The following is a 22892-nucleotide window of genomic DNA, read 5'->3' as shown; positions in this document are numbered from 1 at the left end:
CCTTGCCCTTCAACTCGTTTGCGTGATCACCTATGTGACGTTTGAAGCTGTATGGTTTCAGTGTGTGTGTTGTTTGTTGTTTATGAATTTTTGGAGGAATGTTGTGTCGCTAGTCAGTGACCTGACCGACTATCTGACACGTAATGAGCCATGGGGGAGTGGTTCCCGGATGTTGGAACCTAGAGTTTACCTCCGTTTTGTGTGTTGTTTGGTTTCCCCCGAGGCTTCGGCCTGGGGGCATTTAAATAAACGGGGCGTGGTCGGAGGGGCAGGGAGACACGGGACACCAAAGGCAGCGCAGCCCGCTGCCACCCAGACGCGCGATCTCGGGCCCAACTGACCACTTGAATCCCATAACTTCAAACTGGCAGTAGTGAGTTTTATTCACGTCGGCACCGCGGCAATAATTGATCAGTCTGTCTCTGACGACCGACACAACAGACGTAAGGAAAGGGGAGTTCATAGAGAGGCAGCAAAAGATGGAATAAAAAAGAAAAGTAAAGCTACTCATAGAATGAAGAATGGGATAGAGGAACATAAGCTAAATGTAAAGACGGAACTTAGAGCTGGGACTGTGAATTGATACTGACCCAACTGTCAGTGTGAGAACACGGAAAGGCATTTTGCCAAACTCCTCGACGCTGAATACTGTGAGGCAAATACAACAGCAAAGAAGCTATGAACACATATTTGACGAAAAGTTTCAGACATTTATAGTTTAACGAATAAGGCTGCGGTTTTTAAAGTAGCACCCTCTTCTCTCGATTAAAATAATGACCATATACGTTGGCATGGCAGAACAAGGTAGCTTCGCGCTCTGCAGACACAGTTTCACACTCCAGGCACTTGCCCCCACTTCTCCCTCGTTTCAAATGCCTATCTCTGCACAGTATGGAAAAGGAGTTTGTAAAGACCATGAGCTAAGGTCGCGGAGTTAATACTCAGTCTGCTGGGCTGCAGAAAGCTCAAATAGGGAGGGCTGTCTGAGAATTGGTAGCCTGCCACTTAGATTAGAATTTTTGTAATACATGGGGGCCTGACCGGTCTGAATGGACGATTCCCATTGGAGCAGAACCAAGGATGATTTGCATACACCCTATATCATATAAGAGGCGGTACATCGGACCAAAAAAATACTCGGCTGGAAAAAAAAGCCCCACGTAATCACGAGAGGCTGATATTAATCCAAGTATAGCACCTGCCACTGTTTTGGTTTTCCCGACGGAATGTGTAGCGTGCGAATGGAGAGCCATGTTACCCATACAACGCTCTTGCAGCGATCTACGTTCACGGTTTTGCCAAAATACAGTGAGGCTTAGGAAGTTCACGGCTGCTTGATCTTCATGGCATAATGGCCCATAATACGACACCAATAAGTTCCTCTACAGAAAGGTAGAAGGCACTGTACCAGGCACGCTACAGAATCCCCAACTTATTCATGTGCGCTGCCATTTTGGATCAGACAGGAAGTGATATAAGGTCTCGAATCCAACGCGGAAGTAAATAGATCAGGTTCCGAAGAGCAGCGGTTATAAATGTCATGGATACTATGTACCTTCAATGATTCAGGTCGGAACTATTTATATTGTCTGATCCAGACACATCATGGTGTTCCCTTTGTTATTTTGGGTTTCTGTGTTGGCCTTATTTTGTCGGCGTTTCGGTTGTTGGTAATATGGCTCTGCCTCTGCTGACCTGGAACAGAAAGTCTTTGCTTCCCGAATACTTACCCTTCACATTTATCACACTTCCTGAAAAACTGCAGATATCTACTGGGTATTTTCTTTAAATATTGAAAATGTGCGAGCGCTGGGCAGGTAATGGTAGATCTCCCACGCCATAGCCAACCTTTTTCCTTTACAAATCCAGCTTCGCCGGTGGACGCACACGCCTCCACCTTCCCACACATCACCAACAACGCCCCTGAAATACCGTAAGCTTACACGATACGCCGGTGGTGTTTGTGACGCGATGTACAGGCCGGATGGTCGTCGTGGTCAAAATACCATGCACATGCCTCCCGCAGCCTTATTTGGGTGCAGCTGAATAACAGACGAAGCCTAGACGGAAAGTCTAGCAGATAGATTCTGTTTCTGTAAAGAAAGAATCAGGTGTGTTTGGTCACGCTGCCCTAATGAGTCCGGGCGCACCTGCACCACCTGCCAGGGTAGGCCGCGGCGCGGGTGAGTTGGGCAGCAGTGCTGCTGAGTTTATTTCAAGTGGCGTCTCTGTACGGAGTCTATCTACTCTTTACTGCGGTTGTATTATTGGGTCCGTTTTAAAGCAATCATTTTATTCTTGTCTCCGAGCTGTAATGCAAGTAGAGCGTTGGTGGGAAAATATTGGGCTTTAGGCTTATGTTGGGCTTTAGGCTCTGAGAAAAGACGTCACCTGTATTTGACCTGTATTTGGAATGACGGCGTCCCATTTTTGATTAGTCTCTTCCACATTTTTTGCATTATAAGAAGTAGAAGTAATTGTTACTGTGCTGGAGCTGTTTTGGTGCCACTAATGGCAGGCCACAGTTTGGCCATCCTAATGCACAGTGCCCCACTGAGCTTCAACAGAACCTCGTAGGTCTGCGAAAGAAGTCTCATCTTTCATTTTTTATATGCAGGAGAGCTGCTGCAACTGAATGTACAAGTCAAGTAACCTATCTGACACCATTGCCTTTAAAACATGTCTTTAACAATTTAAAACACAATAAAAACCTTACATTTAATACATATACACATAGCCTACATCGTAAACTCATAAAATATCCACACGTTCCTTTTTAATAGCTAATACATTACAGTGCAATGGCTGACTCAAAGTATTTCATTTCGACTAATAACATTTTTGCAGTATAGTGTGTTAAAATACTGTGTTAAAAGTAGGGTTTAAGCAACAACAAAACATTTTAAAATAAAACATGAGTACAAATGCAACTGAGTTTAGGAAGGCACCAACAATAATCTTAAATTTTTAGCCTTCTCGCATATGTTAGGCTTGAACGTGAATGATTAATATGAATTTTAAGCTTAACAATTAGCTCCCTTAATAACTTTAGTCAGATCAGCCATGTAATATACCAGAAATCGTGGGCTTAAAACTGTAAGAGTTAGAAACACTTTCTTTTTTGACTGTAGAAAACCTATTTTCCCCTTGACTGACATTTGCCTCATTTCCGATTTTGTAATTTTGAGAGGACTAAAAGATATCGGTTATTAAGCTTAACATTTTTCTTACTTTAATAACTTAATTTATGGTTGCGTTTGCCTACTTTATTATACCATTGTTTTAGTTCGTTACAACATGGAGCAGAAATTGGATTGGAAAGCGACTAGAAATATCTCCGTGATCTTAATACGTCCTGAAACCGCTACGAGGGGCTCGTAATTAAGCACGTATATGTACAAACAATACTAGGCACACTGCCACAGGTCGTACGCTGGTGTCCTGGCACCCACCAGTTACAGTAAGACACCCAGACGTCCGAAAGAGAAAAGGGAAGGGAACTAATGATGTGTATCAGAGACAGTAGATATATTGAACTACCCAGCAGAATCCTCAGGAATCCCAACCAGTTTGGTGACCAACTTCTAATTCTTTAGGATCTGACATCGCAGAGAAGCAGCCTTTCCCCCGATCAGAGGATGGACTCCCAGGAATACAGTCAAAGTAACAACAGGGACGCTATTGCCAAAGACACCTGAGTAATATCACAGCCCTTTACAGCGGTGTAAGAAGATGTGTTATAGCACTACTTAGCCGTTATGAGCACTTCTTGGCTGCTTAGTGGGCCAATGTCACATGTGATGCTAAGGATGCCCTGCGATTTTAACCTATTGCTTCTTACATTCTGGGATTTTAAACTATTTCCCTGTCGTATAATTGGGAGCGTCAGTAGCAGACTTCAGGGTTGGAAGTGGCTGGTGTAGTAGGCCCTTAAGTGAATCTACACACTGTAGGCTTGCCGGCGAGTAATCATCATTTGCTCACTTGAAAGGCAGGGAGGAAAGATCTACAACACAATGTAATGCACCTTTTCATCAAACCTCACTGTCAATACATGGGCACAGCCGGTCCTGCTAAACGCTTATCATACTCGTGGCAAGTGTACAATTCTGTTTTCCAAACTAGCATTACATAATAATTTAAGGCAGTACTTTCTTCAACAGAAGGTGTTCCACTCTTAGAAGCCACACTACCGATGTTCAAATAGAACAGTGGTCACTGTATTGCTGCATGTTTAGGGACCAAAACTTTTCCAGTCTTGACATTGTGTTTTAAAAATCACTATTCCAGATATTTTAATCTACTTGGTTCATTAGAAGCAAATACTGCAGTTTCCAGAATGTCTAGCTAGGCTGAATGAAATTACAGCGCTACAAACGAGGTGAGTTCCTGACATGGAGTAAAATGGGAACTCTAATTAAAACACTATGGCCCTCATTCTGACCTTGGCGGTCGGCGGAGAGGCGGCGGTCCAAAAAATGGCATTCTGACCGCGGCGGTCACCGCCGCAATCGACCGCCACTTTCCCACTCCGACCGCCACGGCGGTCATGACCGACGGGCTGGAGTTTGCGCACTCCGGCCCGGCGGTCGACCCAAGACCGCCAACCGTATCATGACCCTGCTTACCGCCGCGGTTTTTGGCGGTCGGGAACCGCCATGCGAACCATGGCGGTAGGCACTATCGGGGCCAGGGAATTCCATCCCTGGCACTGATAGGGGTCTCCCCCACCCCCCACTACCCCCCACGAGTCCTCCCCCCACACCCTCCGCCCCCCCACCCCGACATGCACATACATGCACCCCGACATGCACGCACCCCCAACATGCACATATGCACACCCCCTACACTCACACATACACAATGGGGGCACATAACCGCACACATACATGCCAACATGCGCACCCGCCGAACTACACACATTGCCCATAGGCACAGCAGCACCCCCGTCCGCATGCACGCACTCACACACCCCCTCTACACACCCCCATGCATGCACACATCACACAACACCCCCCACCCCCTCCCCTCACGGACGATCAACTTACCTTGTGCGTTGGTCCTCCGGGAGGCGACGGGAGCCATAGGGACGTGACCGCCAACAGAAGACCGCCACACAGAAATGTGGGTCGTAATTCTGTGGGCGGTGTTCTGCTGGCGTGGCGGTGGAGGTTGACCAGTCTCCACTTTCCCGCCGACCGCCAGTGTGGCTGCTGGCGGTTTTCCGGCGGAACGCTCCCAGCGGTCGGAATACGCGCAGCGGCATACTGCCGCGGTCGGCGGTCTTTACCGCGGCGGTAACTCAGCGGTCTTGCGAAATGACCGCCAAGGTCAGAATGACCCCCTATATGTGAGTGTGCTAGCACTGTTCACCAAACAAACACCAAAGTTACTGTGAATGTGCACCGTAATCACTCTTTACCAAAATTCAGGTCATAGTTAAGGGCACTGCAGTTGCTTCCACGCACAATCCTACAAAACTGTACACAGCAAACTTTTGTTCTAGCCTCAAACTTTTAAATAAAAAAATAGGCCTAGTGAAATTCTTAGCAGTTATTCTGTCTACTCTTTCAACATTTAAGTATACAGGGAGTGCAGAATTATTAGGCAAATGAGTATTTTGACCACATCATCCTCTTTATGCAGGTTGTCTTACTCCAAGCTGTATAGGCTCGAAAGCCTACTACCAATTAAGCATATTAGGTGATGTGCATCTCTGTAATGAGAAGGGGTGTGGTCTAATGACATCAACACCCTATATCAGGTGTGCATAATTATTAGGCAACTTCCTTTCCTTTGGCAAAATGGGTCAAAAGAAGGACTTGACAGGCTCAGAAAAGTCAAAAATAGTGAGATATCTTGCAGAGGGATGCAGCACTCTTAAAATTGCAAAGCTTCTGAAGCATGATCATCGAACAATCAAGCGTTTCATTCAAAATAGTCAACAGGGTCGCAAGAAGCGTGTGGAAAAACCAAGGCGCAAAATAACTGCCCATGAACTGAGAAAAGTCAAGCGTGCAGCTGCCACGATGCCACTTGCCACCAGTTTGGCCATATTTCAGAGCTGCAACATCACTGGAGTGCCCAAAAGCACAAGGTGTGCAATACTCAGAGACATGGCCAAGGTAAGAAAGGCTGAAAGACGACCACCACTGAACAAGACACACAAGCTGAAACGTCAAGACTGGGCCAAGAAATATCTCAAGACTGATTTTTCTAAGGTTTTATGGACTGATGAAATGAGAGTGAGTCTTGATGGGCCAGATGGATGGGCCCGTGGCTGGATTGGTAAAGGGCAGAGAGCTCCAGTCCGACTCAGACGCCAGCAAGGTGGAGGTGGAGTACTGGTTTGGGCTGGTATCATCAAAGATGAGCTTGTGGGGCCTTTTCGGGTTGAGGATGGAGTCAAGCTCAACTCCCAGTCCTACTGCCAGTTCCTGGAAGACACCTTCTTCAAGCAGTGGTACAGGAAGAAGTCTGCATCCTTCAAGAAAAACATGATTTTCATGCAGGACAATGCTCCATCACACGCGCCCAAGTACTCCACAGCGTGGCTGGCAAGAAAGGGTATAAAAGAAGGAAATCTAATGACATGGCCTCCTTGTTCACCTGATCTGAACCCCATTGAGAACCTGTGGTCCATCATCAAATGTGAGATTTACAAGGAGGGAAAACAGTACACCTCTCTGAACAGTGTCTGGGAGGCTGTGGTTGCTGCTGCACGCAATGTTGATGGTGAACAGATCAAAACACTGACAGAATCCATGGATGGCAGGCTTTTGAGTGTCCTTGCAAAGAAAGGTGGCTATATTGGTCACTGATTTGTTTTTGTTTTGTTTTTGAATGTCAGAAATGTATATTTGTGAATGTTGAGATGTTATATTGGTTTCACTGGTAATGATAAATAATTGAAATGGGTATATATATTTTTTTGTTAAGTTGCCTAATAATTATGCACAGTGATAGTCACCTGCACACACAGATATCCCCCTAACATAGCTAAAACTAAAAACAAACTAAAAACTACTTCCAAAAATATTCAGTTTTGATATTAATGAGTTTTTTGGGTTCATTGAGAACATGGTTGTTGTTCAATAATAAAATTAATCCTCAAAAATACAACTTGCCTAATAATTCTGCACTCCCTGTACACGAAAGTGATGGATGGAATGCTTGAATTAATCTCAGCCACTGGTAATTATTCAGGGCTGCTCCCCAGTCTAATGTTTATTTTGTAGCCCATGCCACCTCAGTTTGGACCCAGGTCCCCCTTAGACCACAATACAATCGAACCCAGAACAAGTTTTGCTCTAGTTAAGGCTCATCAGCCAGGTATAGTTATGTTCAAGTGACGTTGTGCACCGGACCAACTTCACTGCATACTCATTCCACTTAATGCAACACACTAAAGTATACAAAAAGTGACTAATTGCTTGAAATAATTTCAGCCACTGGTAATTACTCAAGCCGGATCCCAGTCCATTGTTATTTTGCACACAATGCCGCCTCAGTTTGGACCAAGCCATATGCAAATCAGTCTTAACCCCGCTCCAATGGGAAAGTTCTAGCGTGAACTTCCAGATGAGGTCCTTCCTGAGCCAAAACACAAGCAACCCAGGCCCAGTTTCCCCTAGTGTGTGTGTGTGTGTATATGTATGTATGTATATGTATATATATATATGTATATGTATATATATACAGTATGTATATATATATATATATATATATTGTGAGAAAACGGGCTGATTGCAGAGGCCCCCTAACTTTCTGCCCCCATTTTCCTCTTTTTGCTGGTGTTTTCCTGACTCTGATGGTGCCCTGGGTACTGCTAACCAGTCCCAGGGCCTGTGCTCTGTGTAAAATCAGTATGCAAATTAGGCTAATTATAATTGGCTAAGTCAACCTACCTATAAGTCCCTAGTATATGGTAGTATATAGCATAGGCAGTGCCCCCATAGGTGCACTGCTGAGGTGCCCAATGTCCTTTTAAAGGCCGCCTGCCTTGCTGGCTGCTTTTAAATTAAAGTAATATGCAAATTCGACTTTGGAATTAAAAGTAGTTCCAAAGTATTAAACAACCTTATTTTTATATATAAGTCACCCCTAAGGTGTGCCCTAGGTGCCCCTAGGGCTGGGTGCCATGTAACTATAAGCAGGGACCTTATAAAAATAGTTTTGGGATTGATTTTTGCCACACTTCCCAGGAAGTGGTCATCACAGGGGGAAGGACCCTGCACCTGATTGGAGAACCAGGACCCCCCTGTTTTTCACCCAGGAGCAAGGATAAAACTGGCAGACCTGCACCCACACCTAAGTTCCCTACCAGATCCCCATCAGATTCCAACAAGGAAGAACCACAGAAGAAGGACTGCCCTGCTGGACCCCTGGCCTGCACCTGGACCCTGCACTCTGAAGGACTGCACCAGCTGCACACTTGAGCTTCACCACAAGAAGGACTTTGCGTGGCTTCAACTGGTTCAAGGAGGGATTCCCTGTTTGCTACAGGTGAAAAATTGCTAACCAGAGCCCCCTGCACCAACTCCTGAAGAAATCAACCAGCTGACCACTGTCCGGTGGCCAAAAAGGAGTTTGCGACAGGTGCATTCTGGGAGTTGTAGTCCACACCCCCTAGGATAATGTCAGCGCTTCTGGAACCTTGGGGTGAGCTGTGGACCCCAAAAGAACCTTAAAGGAACATCTGGAAGAAGATCCAGAAGTTTGGAGAACTTTTGAAAAAAAAGCTCCATAGAGGGACAACCCGCTGCGCCAATTCTAGCCGACTTGCCTCAACCGCCACCTGGCCTGACTTGCAGGTTCGTCCCGGTGAAGAAAATCTCCAAAAAAAGAGACTTAAGTCAGAACGTAGAAAGTTGACTGGGTCCTCCCAGCCAGCGTATCCAAGGAGGGCTCCAAGGACGTCGTATCAAGATCCAGGTTTGCCCCGGTTGAAGGATTTTAACCTCGAAAAAATGACTAAGTCCGAAGGTGAAAGTCTCCACCGAGGGCTCCCGCGACGCGTATCCGGAGAAGAGTTCCAGGAGGTTGGATTGGACTGGCAGGTTCGTCCCGCTGAAGAAAATCTTCAGAAAAACGACCAAGTCCGAAGGTAAGCTTTTGACCGAGGCCTCCTGCGGGCTATTGCCGAGCCGGGCTCCATCGCGGTCGGCCTTAAAATTTGACTTTGCCCCGGTCGAGGTGCGACCAGATGACCAGATTGGCGCTTTTTGTTTCTAGGTGCTAGAAAACAATAATTCTTTAAAAATTAATATCTCCGGTTTCCCTTATCCAATTTTATTCGTTTTTGTGTCATTTTAAAGATAAAAATATAATATATTGTTATAAATTGGTTTTGGATTTTTAAACTGTTTCCTCTGTTTTATTTAATTACTGTTTTGTGATATTTGAATGCTTTACACTCTGTCTCCTAAGTTAAGCCTTGTTGCGCGTTGCCAAGCTACCAAGGGTTGAGCTGGGTTTAATTTACTGAGACCTAAGTGGAGGTTAGTGGCCTATTGCTAAGTGTAGGTACTTACCTGCCCTTACCAATAACCAATTTTCCAACATTATTATATATATATATAAATAAATGTTTAATTGATAACAACAGGCCATTATTCAAAGTCAACAACTGTGCAGTATTCACTTTCACCACCAACCCTTGTCGCCGTAGAAGTGCCATACCCCCATATCTGTTCAGCCACACATTGTTGCAGCGTCTGTGTATTATGTACTAGTGTCATAATGCTGTGAATGTGTCCCCAGGCATTGAGTGTCCGTATCTGCTTTCTGAAATGCTTCCAATGTCTCTGCATAGGTTTCTAATTATTCCGTCACTTTATCATCATGTCTACTCTGTCTGAGGTGTATCTCCTCTGCCAGTGTTCACTCAATTGTGTCCCTACTCCACAAAGATATAGAGGGGACGTTCTTTGCATGCCACGACATGGCCACTCCCCTTTTAGCAATGACCAGGGCAAGCTGTAGGAACTTCCATCGTATTTTCCTCCTCAAGGGTTTCTTAATCATGCCTTGGAGGAAATATTGTGGGGCATCTTCAAATTAATTTCCAGTTACCACCCCTAGTCTTTTCGTCATTGTTGCCCAAAAAGTATGCAGTATTGGACACAGCCAGGCCATGTGCAGAAGGAGGCCCCATCGGCTCCACATCTCGGGAAGGCCACTGCCCCTCCCCAATACATTCTGTTCACTTGGACTGGGGTCAGATAAGTTCGATGGACATAATTAAAGTGTATCAATTTGAACTTGGCATTGCATTACAACTTTTTTTTCTCTTTTTATCAGTTAACAGGCCGCCAGCCGTTCTTTATCTGTCAACTGATACCATAGGTCAATAATCCACACCTATGTGGCATTAAGGCTCTCACTAACCCTGTAGTTTGATACTTTATAGAGCATATACATCAAGTTAGGAGTCTAACCAACTGCTGGGAAGTTTCAGGGAAGCCTGTCCATATTTCCCTTGATGTATCTGCAATTTTAGCATAATGTAGGAACTGACCAGTCCCCACTGAGAATTCCTCCCATGCTTCCTCAAATATAATCAGTTTTGGCCTAGTTAGGGCTCATCAGCGAGGTATTTCTTTGTTCCAGTGACAGTGTGCACAGGACCCATGTCTGGGCATAGCCGTCCCACTTGGGTCCAAACTCAGGTGGCATGGTGTGCAAAATAACAAGGGATTGGGATGCAGTCTAAGTAATTGCCAGTGGCTGAGGTTAAAACATACGTTCCATGCATAACCTTTTGTATACTTCAGTGTGTCTTCCAGCATTTGGCTACTTTTCTTAGAAATTGGAGGATCCAAACATAGAAAAATGACAACAAGTCTATGATCTGAAGAAGCTGGGATTCAGTAGGATTTTACCACCACTTCAAAGCTATGTTTTGTAGTAGTTTGTTTTCATAGCAATCAAAGGAAGTTATTTTTATACTTGGGTGCTTCGATTGTGGTGCTAATACCCTGAAAGAAGACAGCGATTGTGGTGCTTATACCCTGAAAGAAAACAATCTCTGCTAAAGTTTGAGCAAAAAGTTTCATATTGAACACTTTTTTTTTTAAGTGAGTTGGATACAAAAAAAAAACAGTAGCAAGGCAAAATTAAACCTTTCGTGATTTGACAGTAGAAGTGTTTGGGGATCTAGTGCCCTAGAACTGTTGGTGAAAAGTTTTTTTTTTTTTTTATTTTTTTTTTAAAGGAATGTTTACATAATCATTCAGGTAGATGCAAGCAGGAAACAACAAGGGTGGTCATTAATTGGACAAATGGAAAGCAGGTTGCCTTCGATTGAGATGTGTTGTCCAACTTTACTTATTGCTGACCCAGCACTTTAGAACTCTTTCATTCTTGTGTGGCTGTGGGATGGCCCGGATGATTGTCACACAGTCTAAGCAGAAGTAATCTGACATAGTTATCACAAATGTTAAGCTTTTTAGGAAAATGGATCATTGGTAAGGGCAGGCAAGTACCTACACTTAGCATTAGGCCACTAATCTCCACTTAGATCCAGTTAGGTCTCAAAAATGTAAACCCAGCTCAACCCTTGGTAGCTTGGCAACGAGTGACAAGGCTTAACTTAGGAGACAAATGTGTAAAGCATTAAAAAATCACAAAACAGTAAATAAGTAAAACACAATAAAAATCCAACACCAACTTATAACAATAGATGATAGTCTTATATTTAAAAAGACACCAAAAACGAATAAAATCGAACAAGGGAATCCGGAGATATGAATTTTTAAAGAATTAATGCTTTTTAGCACTTAGAAACGAATAGCGCCAATCTGGTCATCTGGTCGCAGCTCGACCGGGTCAAAGTCAAAGTTTAAGGCTGACCACGATGGAGCCCTCCTCGGCAACAGCCCACGGGAGGCCTCGGTCAAAAGGTTACCTTTGGACTTAGTCATTTTCTTGAAGATTTTCTTCAGCGGGACCGTCGCCAGTCCAATCCGACCTCCTTGAACTTTTCCTCGGATACGCATTGCAGGAGCCCTCGTGGAGATTTTTACCTTCAGGCTTAGTCGTTTTTTCGAGATGAAAATCCTTCGACCAGGGCAAACCTGAATCTTGATCCCAGTCCTTGGAGCCTTCTTTGCATACACTGTCTGGGAGGTCCTGGTCAACTTTCCACGTTTGGACGTTGTCACTTTTTCAGAGATTTTCTTCACTGGGACGAACCTGCATGTCAGGCCGGGTCGCGGTTGATAGAAGCCAGCTAGAGTTGCCACGGCGGGTCAGTCCCTTTATGGAGCTTTTTTCCAAAATTTCTCCAAACTTCTGGATCTTCTCCCAGATGCTCTTTTAAGGTTCTTTTAAGGTCCACAACTCATCCCAAGGTTCCATAAGCTCTGAGATGCTCTTTGAGGGTGCGGACTACAACTCCCAGAATGCACCTGGTGCAAACTCCAAATTGGCCACTGGACTTGGCGCAGGGGACTCTGGTTAGCAATTTTTCACCTGTAGCAAACAGGGTGTCCCTCCTTGAACCATTTGAAGCCAGACAAAGTCCTTCTTGTGGTGAAGCCCAAGCGTGCAGCTGGTGCAGTCCTCCAGAGTGCAGTATCCAGGTGCAGGTCAGGGGTCCAGCAGGGCAGTCCTTCTCCTGTATTTCTTCCTTGTTGGAATCTGGTAGGGATGTGAGGTGTGGGTGCAGGTCTGCCAATTGTATCCTTGCTTCTGGGTGAAAAACATGGCGGTCCTGGTTCTCCAATCAGGTGCAGGGTCCTTCCCTCTGTGATGACCACTTCCTGGGAAGTGTGGCAAAAATCAATCCCAGGGAGCAACATTCCTCAAAAATCCATCATGGCTGAAAGTGATTTTTGGAGGTTACATCTGGCTGAGCCCACCCACTGGTGTGGCTAAAAATCCTAAACACACCCCTCTCCTGCCCTCCCCTAATCTAATCAGGAGGGCACCAAATTGTCTGGGTTTGCAGGATGTGGGGGCGTTGCTCCAAATGTCCTTCCCTGCCTTTGAAGACCAGTTTGGCAGCCCTCCCCCTTCCTGCTTTTCCATCTGCTGAGGGAATTACTCCTCCCCCCAGGCACATCTCTTTGTGTTCTGCCCAGGCTACTTCACACCTCATCAAGGCAGCCTGGCCAGGCTGCCAGAGGCTGGCCAATCAGAGCAGAGAACTACAGGTCTGAAGTTGGCAATTTTTTAGGTAGAGTTTAAAACTCTTTACCTGAACACGTTATATTAAATCCAACAATTGTAAGTTGTGGGATTTATTATAACAATTAATGTGATACCAAACTTCAGGTATCTGACACTTAAGAGGGCCTTAGAAATTAAAATAACGTCTTCCCATTCTAGCCTATGGAGGCCATGCACTACAATGAGGGAAAACAAAATTGGCTGTTTTACCTCACCAGTTGCTTATAAAACTATTTTTACAGGGTCTCTGCTTATGGCTCAATGGGGCTCAGCCCTAGGGGTACATTGGGCACACCTTAGGGGTGACTTGTATGTAACAATAAGGTAGTTTAAGACTTTGGAACTACTTTTAATTCCAAAATCTAATTTGCATGTAACTTTAAATTAAAAGCAGCCAGCAAGGTAGGTCTGCCTTTAAAATGACACTGGGCACCTCAACAGTGCACCTATGCTGGGGTCCCTAAACCTACATGTCCTACCATATACTAGGGACTTGTAGGTAGGTTGACTTAGCCAATTATAATTAGCCTAATTTGCATACTCATTTTATTCAGAGCACAGGTTATCAGTACCCAGGGCACCATCAGAGTCAGGAAAACACCAGCACAAAGTGAAAAATGGGGGCAAAAAGGTAAGGGGACTCTGCAGTCAGCCTTGTTTTCTCACAAGCTCAATATCTGGATAAGTTATATCTTTTAAAAGGTTCTGATGTAGAGGAGGTGGTTATGGAATGCAACCTCTTGATTGCACCCAATCACACAGTCACCCTCGCACTCAAACAGACCTCTTCTGATGTTTCCACATGCACAATGCCTCTTTTCATGTGCAAAGTGGTAATGGAAAGTTGAACACTCTGCACTTTGTAACTCGTTGAATGGTAGAGCACGTTTTGGGAGTGTATGGTTGGCAGATTAGTCTACTTCTTGTGGTCTTGTGTGGGAATTGTTTTGGTGTCATGCATGGGTCCCCGAAAAATGCTCTTATCTTGTCTTGGTGATGAAGAAGTGGTTGTGGTATAGTTCTTTGATACCAACACTTATTAAATGTGTCCTGTATTAGAGAGTGGGGTTGAATGGCCTTCCTTAATTTACTTGTATAATGTGTTTCATGTTACATTCAACTCTGTTTGATGGTAAGAATCTTTGGAGTATTCAGGGTTGTGGAATTTAATTAAATATCTACTTGTCCATTTTGCTTCTTAAATCTACTTGTCCTGTAAAAATAAATATACTTGACCTTTGGTGCCATGTAGTGCGGTGACAAATTAAGGCCGCGGTCTCATTATGTAAGAGCTCTGATTATAGCCTCTCTGATTATGCAAGGGCTAATACTATAGTAGGGCTTTAATACTAGCAATTTCAAGCCCTACTATAGCAATTTCCTTATTTTGCCACCTTTCCGCAGATCTATATACTGGGGCTGGAGGAAGCAATAAACAATAGTTCCATGCCTGGAATGCATTTGAGTCTGTGCAAAACTACTAACTTGAAAGTTTTAAGGATTTTCACCAAATCTTCTCTAATCTTGCCCCATACTGAAACGTTGGACATTGTACTCATGGCAAGGACAGAAGTAGAAGTTCTTCTTGGGTTGGGGAAAAAAGTGATTGAAGGGAAAATGAACTTGTAAACGCTCAATAGATTTTCACATGAGCAGATCTACACATGCATATTTGCTTGTGCTAAAATACAGTTCCCAAATATTTCCTAGGAGTATGATTTCCTGATTTACTTCTGTAAATTCTTGTGAATTCATGAAAGCCACTAATTCAAATACACATACCACTTTTGTGACTTTCTTTACAAATTGGGCCCCTAATTAGGTCTGGCCGTAGCCAAGAAATTTAGTTTTTATTAAAATTCTGTCTATCTATATGCTTTACATTAAGTGATAGCATTCTGCTATTCCAAAAGGAGCATATTGGAACACAAAGTAGTTTTTTTCAGTGCCAAGAAGTACTGTGGCAGTGTGTGCTTTTTGAGACAAAAAAAGTTTTTGCTTTTTGCCAATGTTTGTTACCATTGTGAGGGCCTGGCAGCTCCCACAACTATAAAGTGTTACTAAAGCCATGTCAAAACAAGACATGCATTGACAAAACCAAAAGACTGACAACCAATGTCGGATCGGTTGGCTTTGCGAGTGCTTGTTTACTGTCATGTTTCCCATAATCTTCTTGAAAATGGTTACAGTGAGTTTTCATTATGACTATTTTTATTTTTTTTAGAAATACTAACATGCATCAACACATTTTACTAAATGATGCTTCAAAGAAATAGTACCTAAAATTTCACGGTAATTTAGCAAAACGTTTTTTTCCTACTTACATTTTTTAAATCATTTTATTTTGAAAGCAAAGAATCATCAATTTTGCTTACAAGCTTCTGCAAAATTTGCATCTAACCAGAGAACATTCTGGGACCAGTATATGTCCCCTTCTATTGTTAAAACTTTCCAATGTGTGTACACTTTTTTTTTTCTTGAACTGCTGTCACTAGTGCAGTGTGACCCTACAACGTTCATTTCGAGCGCTCACTGTAATAATAAAAGGTTTGCATTAATGAACCATAAATACAAGTTCGAACAACAATAACATATGGACACAAATATTACCTCAACTGCAGACAGGACAGTTCCCTTCCCTGTAAACTGACAGCCAACACGTTTATCCTGCAGGGTTTGGGCCTACTTGTCCCAAAGACAAAATAAACATGAAAACTGCAAGGATTGGTCCTACGTGTCCCAAGGACAAAATAAACATGAAAACTTGTTGTTCTTGACCCCTAGCAATATGTCCTGGATGTTGGGCTATAGGAATTCCACACCCCTGATTCTGGACGGCAGTTGGGAAAGGTACTTGCTGTGACAGGATGCCCAACATTCTGCTGCATGTAATAGCATCAGAAGGCAAGAAATGTGGTATATTCATTCAGTTTGTTGGTGAGAAGTGCATAGAACAATCTCAGAAGTTACCCCATGGTGTCTGTGGCTTTGATCCTGTGTACCTGTTGTAGCCTTGGTCCCAGAGGTACCTATGTATTACATTTCTATGCTGGTAATTCCTTGCTTCTAAAGAATTTTATACCAGTGGAGCTGCTGGTCCAAAGTTTTTAAGTGCATACAAAAAGAAAGAACATTTTACAAGGCAAATTAACCTATCAGCGTTTAGCCGTGAAGTTTCCATTTGGTATCCACGGCTGCACAAACATGGACAGCACAATTGTCAACAAGATTTGAGGAGGTGTGAGGAAGTGCATGGAAGAGCTAGTTGGCAAGCCTAATTGATGTCAGGATCAAAAGATGCAAGTGGCTGATAAGTCATGAGCGCTGGCAACAAAGGCGTTTGTCATCGTTCACTTTTGAATAAACTGACACAATATCTCAACTTAGTCAGTTGTATGTTACAGGTCAGAATGTGTCCTTGCTTGCAGCCATCTTGAAAAGAGCAACTCAAGACTCCATTGTCTCTGGAGATGGTGTTGGCTTTGCAGACAACATTTATAAGCAGGTATAAATAAAAGGGAAATGTTGTGAGGAAAAAGAAATGCCACAAATTATACTTGAACATAGCTTGAGGAATGGTTGAACATAACTTGATAAAAAATAAGAAATTACTATGGACATTTTGCAAAAGGAATAGACAAGTAAGTGGTAAGTTCAACATTACTGCTAAGTCACTTATAGCATACATTGGTCATTTTAATCAGATTTGCTAACCCTTGAGGGATCGCAAATAAAATTCAGTACCTTGTTGTGAAGTGCCCCAGGGCTTGTTCTTATGGTGAAGAAAATATTAACCTGTAATTTCCTATTTCTTTTCTGTATCACCATCCAGGAAAATAAGACTTTAACAATTCCACAGGCTTTCTTTACATACCTGTACACCAATGCATGCCATGGAAGAATTGGAAGGGATACTTAATGAGCTATGTAGAGACATTTAAAGATGAAGGAATGTCGTCAGAAAGCAAGGACACCAATAGTGTTATGTTATTTGAGTCTAGAACAGCAGATATGTATAGGCAAATGCCTAAGGGTGAAAGAGGTGCCAAGGAAGGCAGTGAGTTTAGAAGTTCTGTTGTGGGTATCAATTACTATTTTGCTCCAACAGTGTGTCTGGCAATAATAGACCATAAATAAACTTTCTTCAACAGAAAGCAGGACATGGAAGACACAGTTGATGACTTTGTAACTGCTTTAAAAATGTTTTGTAAATTTGGAAATCTAAATGATGAGTTCATAAGATCAAGTTGTGATGCATATTAAATAACCCCATTTAAAAGACTGCTTTGAATGAATGATGAGGTTTCACTGAATGATAAAATGACTTTACTATGGAAAGCAGTGTTATCAGGCTATCACACTAAAGCTGTAAGACCAGGAAACAGCAAGTGACCAAATAAATTAGTAACTGCAGAACAGTAAAACAATGGGACCATGAGAATGAAAAGAATAATTAGAAACCAAAATTAAAGTCTGATATTAAATGCTGTTGTGTCAGTGGTCGATATTTAACTCCAGATAAGTCTTGTTCTACTGCAATACAGAGATACTATGTGTGCAAACCTGTAGGTAATTTTGCTGGGGCCTTTAGGGAAAAAAATGAAAGCTACAAATATATTGCTAGAAAAGAAAGCCAGAATTGGGTGGTGACCGAAGCGAAGATGAACATGTTGTGCTGAACATGAACAGGTTTCAGGAATGAGGCAAAATGTTTCATGATAAGTAATAACATTAACACTAGGGCACACCATAATGGTCCACAATGTTCTTGGTTGTTGGAGACAAGAATACTGCTTTAATGTCTAAAACCAACTGAGTTAAGTTGGTTTTAGACATTAAAGCAGTACTCTTCAGGATGTCTGGCTTATCATGGTCGTTTGGTACTTGTGTATGCCTCGAGAGGGATATCTAGAAACAAATTATACACAAAACTTTTCTAAGAGGCATATTTCATGCTTTGTTCTGATAGCGGCATTGCGGCTACATGATTTCATAGTACATTCGGTTTATGTCCAATTTTGAGCCTTGAAAAAGTCTTGTAGACGAAACTCGTGTTGGCTGGTGCATCTATGGACTGATGATTTTTGTCCTTCATGAATTATTACAAGGATCAATAAAGAATCATGGATGTTGCACCTTTGGACTTATGGTGTTTGTCCTCTTCATGTAATTATGAGAAGGAAAACTAAAGGATTACCACTTCATACTTATATTGAACTCTTGTCTCCAACAACCAAGTACATTATGGAGCATTATTGTGTGCCCTAGTGTTAATATTATTATGTTTCAGTGTGTCTTTTGATTCTCAGTGGACACCGTTGCATTCCTGGTGGCAGTTTGCTTACTAGTGTTGGCACCCGCTGGAGTCCCCTGAGGACTAGTACATGTTACTTTCTGTAGTGGACTTTACCGATTTAATTTTGGAGGTGCAAACCTATTACACAGCCACCTTCTTGTTGTTTCAATCTGTTTCATGATAAGTAATGGTGCTCGTTTGTAAGTCGTACCTGAATTATACTTCTAAAGTGATATTTTGATGCTGGAGAAGACTAAAAAAGAGCATGACACGAGTTGTAGGAAATATTGAAGATTCTATACATGTGGTGTGTTGCACTGGAATTCTTGAAGTGTAAATTTGTGGTAAATACATGCTGCAACATCTAAGAACGAGAATGACCTGCGTTTTTTTAATTTATTTTTTTAACTGGTAAAGGTTTACTTTAAGAGTGTAAGACATGTTTCACATAAAATACATCAACTGAGAATAGTTTTAAAGCATCCTGTTATTTAAATGTTAAGTAGTGTATGCAGAGGCTTTTAAAATGATTAAGACTGTGACATGTTCAGCTTCTTCTTTACATGTTTTTGATTCCAAGGCTAGATGACAGGGTGATCATTAATGATGCAAAAAATAAAGGTCTGAGTGCAGACTAGTCACAAATGTGCAAAGATAAAGAATGTATTGCAATCACAGATCTTTCACTGCTGTGGAGGAAAGTACTCTGTCTTTAAAAAGAGGTATCACACACTAACAGCAGTTCATTTAGGGCAGTGGTTCCCAACCTTTTGACTTCTGTGGACCCCCACTTTATCACTATTGGAACCCGGGGACCCTCACTGAATTATTATTGGAATCCTGGGACCCCCCCCCCAATGAGTCATTACTGAAAGCTGGGGACCTAATCTGTTGTTTAACTTTCTAAGCAGTCGTGGACCCCCTGAGGTGGCTTTGTGGACCCCCCCGAGGTCCCCGGACCACAGGTTGGGAATCACTGATTTAGGGTGATATATTGAAACTTTATTGTGATCATCAGTCACTCTTGAAATAATGTAGCACAGATGACCCTTTAAAGGCATCACCAAGCATAGCAAGGATGTCTATGATATTGGAAGATTGCACACATGTGATGGAATACATGCCTGATATGAAGAATGTGGCCAGGTTTTTTTTGCCTGATACGCCTCTACCAGCTGAAGAAAGCACAGAAAGTGAGAATTGTATGAATCTATATAACTTTAGTAGGATAGATATAGTTCCTTATCCAAGGTGAACGGTGTTAAAATTGTCTCAAGGATGAAGTATCGGATGAGGTTAGGCGACATGTCAGACAGTAGGGTTAGGAAGAGTGAGACACTATTGGGAGTTGAGGATTAGGGTGTTAGATGATAGAGAATATCTTGAGAGGTGCAGCAAGAATATTTCTACGTAGCTAATACAGTAAAAAATTGTGTCCTTGTGCCATAAAGGACATGTTGGTATTTGGAGGTCCAAGAGATATGTCTTGGGATTGACTCTAAGTTGAAAAGATGGTGAGGAAATTTGTAATGTTTGAAAGAGTTGATTAATCCACTTAATGTCCCTCTATGTCCTTTCGCATGTCGTCACTTGCAGTTATTTGTGATTGGGTGAAGTATGCACTAGTGGCATTGGATATGTTTTCAAAAAGGCCCGAAGTAGGAATTGTTGATGTGATAGATACTGATTCAATTTAAGTATGCTGCAAAGTATTTTTGACAAAAGTGTCTCTATTCATGTTGATTAGTGACAAAGGTTTCCAAAAATAGGATGATGCAATTTTGAAAGTAAATGGTAGTTGTCCAGGAAACTACATTCTTTTACCCTCTTAGCAGAAATTGACTTGTGGAGAGATTTCACAGTATAACTAAAGGTTGTGTACTGACGACAGTGAAGAATATATTAAATTAGGAGAGAGAGCTGAAGAGAAAAGTATATTCATACGGTATATCTGTAAATTACCCCATACGTTAGTCTTTTTCCTGTGATGAGGTGAAGGGTGCCCTGCTCCAGGGTGAGCCCAGAATGGATGCAAAGGTCCAAGAACTTGGATTGATCTTGGGATGTGGTGAATGTAAGCTTGGAAGCAGCCCAGCGGATATACAAGAAGAACCATTATTTAAAGATACGATCTAGAGAGATGGATATTCAAGTTGGACAGTACATAAGAGTGAAGAAGAATGTGAAGATGGCCAAGGGTAATGATCCTTTCAAGCTGATTGAAGTGTTTTGTACTAATGTAAAACTTAAGAATGGAAGAATATGGCATCTTGGAATCATCAATCTTTTAGATTTGTTGGGAGAATGCGATTGTGCCGAAAAGGGGATTTTTTTTGGTAGGTAAAGAGTGATTAATAGGAAGTGGTTTAAAGATGTGTGAGTATATTTGGGTGCTGTAAATGTCACTAGTTATTTTATTGAAAGGGTGGAAGGAGATAGGGTTGGGTTTGAAGAGGATAGTGATTTGGAATTGAAAGATAAAGTAGAGAGGTTGCTGTTCAAGAAGATGTGCTAAGCAAGGACATGGATGTTAAATTTGTGGAAGCGGGCTACAACAGGAGGAAAGGACTGTGAAGCTCCTCCACAAGTGTAAATATTTTATTTGTGAGTGAAGTTTGCAGGGAAGCGGATCTACATTGTACATAGTCGTTACATTTTTAATTTCTGTAAATGTGCATAGCATCAATCTTTTGCACATTAATTTCAGTCACACCTTTTTTGATAATATAGTGCGGATAACAAATATAAAAATGATAGCATTCATATGGTTGTTATAAAACTGTATTTACAAAAAGTTAACATTCTATAAACATCTGTTAGAGTTTTTCAACTAAGTATCCAAGATAATGCATTTAGCACATTATTCTGAAAATATGTCTTTTAAATAGCTGTTACTTATATTAATCATAACTGAATGCACACAAATGACATGTTTCAGATCTTAAATGAATAATCTACATAGAGGACAAGCTATCTCGCTTTTCCTGGGCTTGCCATTTTGAAAAATGACATTGAAGCGGGAGACCATCTGTTCTTAAATTCAAAATAAATCTGCACAGCTCATGGCTAGTTAAAAAACGTAAATAGATTTGCATCCTTTTTAACGTAAGGCAAATGACAAAGATATTTATGGCAGTGAGATTGTTTACAAGCCTCCATGTCCTAAAAAACTTCTAATTAAAGTAAGTTTTTTTTTTCTTTTCCATTAGGCCTGTAAGGCAGCTTTTGTCTAAGAAATTGCCTTCTGATCAGTGTTAATGCTTAAACATTTAGATGCATATATCATATACTTTGTTGAAGTATACTCTCTAGTGGTATCATTCTGCAATCCATCCATGAAAATGGCTCTCTGGGTATCAGGTTTTGCATTTATTATCTTGTACCCCTGTCATAGAGATACCAAATTGGGCTTATATACGATCCCTGAGAAGCCAAGTTCTGCGCAAAATATGCATACAGGGTTACTCTGCCATAGAGACAATAAAGTTCTCAAGTTTCATTTTTGCCTTATTCAAGAACATTTACTTACTATAGGGAATGTGTTCAGTCCCATAAAGCAAAATAGGTGAATATATAACTTGAAAACACAGTCTTAAACAGCACATCCTTCCATATTTCCCAGGGTTCCCTTTACAGGGCCCCCCATGCTACCCAGGTACATACACAGCTGCAGTTCTACATAGTTGGTGGGAACGCTCCCTAACCACAGACGGTGAATTATTTTCAGATGGGCACCATCTCCTCTTTGACCAACTCCAGACGGACTTTGATCCCCCGGCTGGTTAGTTCCTCACCTGCTGCCAACTCCACAACACTTGTCACAAGCTGTGCCTAACCAGGAAAGGGAAACCTCCCCCACACGCTACACTAAAAGTGCTAAAAGTGTTAATCACCATGGTAGAAGGAGGTCGCTTGATTACATGGCTTAATAAGGCGTTTCACGGTCACATTGGAAACTTAGTGGGTCCTCTCTGCACTAAGTGGGAGGATGCTATAGGTAGGGTGCTGAATGACACGGCATAGATTCAGGCACTGGCTTTTCCCCATACTGTCTTGAGAAATGCTGGGTTCAAAAATATTAAATTCCATGTTCTACACCAAGCATATCTGACCCCAGCATAACTTAACCAACACTTCTCCACTGCTAATTTGCCCCGACTGCAAGTCGGAGGGCGCAGATCTCCAACACATGCTGTGGTCCTGCTCATTTACTGGCAAGGTAGACGTACCATACTGTACGAGGTCATCAAACCTACTGATATACACACCTGGGAAGCTTGTGCCCTTGTATATTTTAAGTGCAGAAACAGACATATCTGCACATGCTTTTCTAGCTTGCCCTGCTGCTGACCAAGATAACACTTACTTTTCAATGGAAGCCCATACTGCTCCACCCTTGGTGGTATGGCAGGGCTCAGTGATG

General features: G+C 42.3%; 1 protein-coding gene across 4 annotated transcripts in view; it reads left to right on the top strand.

The window, feature by feature from the left end:
• The first annotated feature begins 275 nt into the window (after window positions 1-275).
• Window positions 276-22892, top strand: part of LOC138259344 (uncharacterized) — a 153905-nt gene continuing 131288 nt past the window's right edge. The window contains exon 1 of one of the 4 annotated variants that reach the window (XM_069206998.1): window positions 276-1569. The gene's annotated coding sequence lies outside the window, so the exon portion shown is untranslated. Of the gene's footprint in view, window positions 1570-1710; window positions 2184-22892 lie in introns of those variants that run through there. The other 3 variants (XM_069207001.1, XM_069206997.1, XM_069207000.1) reach the window with 3 other exon arrangements.

Source organism: Pleurodeles waltl, chromosome 9, assembly GCF_031143425.1.
Source record: "Pleurodeles waltl isolate 20211129_DDA chromosome 9, aPleWal1.hap1.20221129, whole genome shotgun sequence".
Classification (NCBI taxonomy): Eukaryota; Metazoa; Chordata; class Amphibia; order Caudata; family Salamandridae; genus Pleurodeles; species Pleurodeles waltl.
Note: the sequence above shows the minus strand (reverse complement) of the source record. Positions and strands in the feature narration are given on the sequence as shown.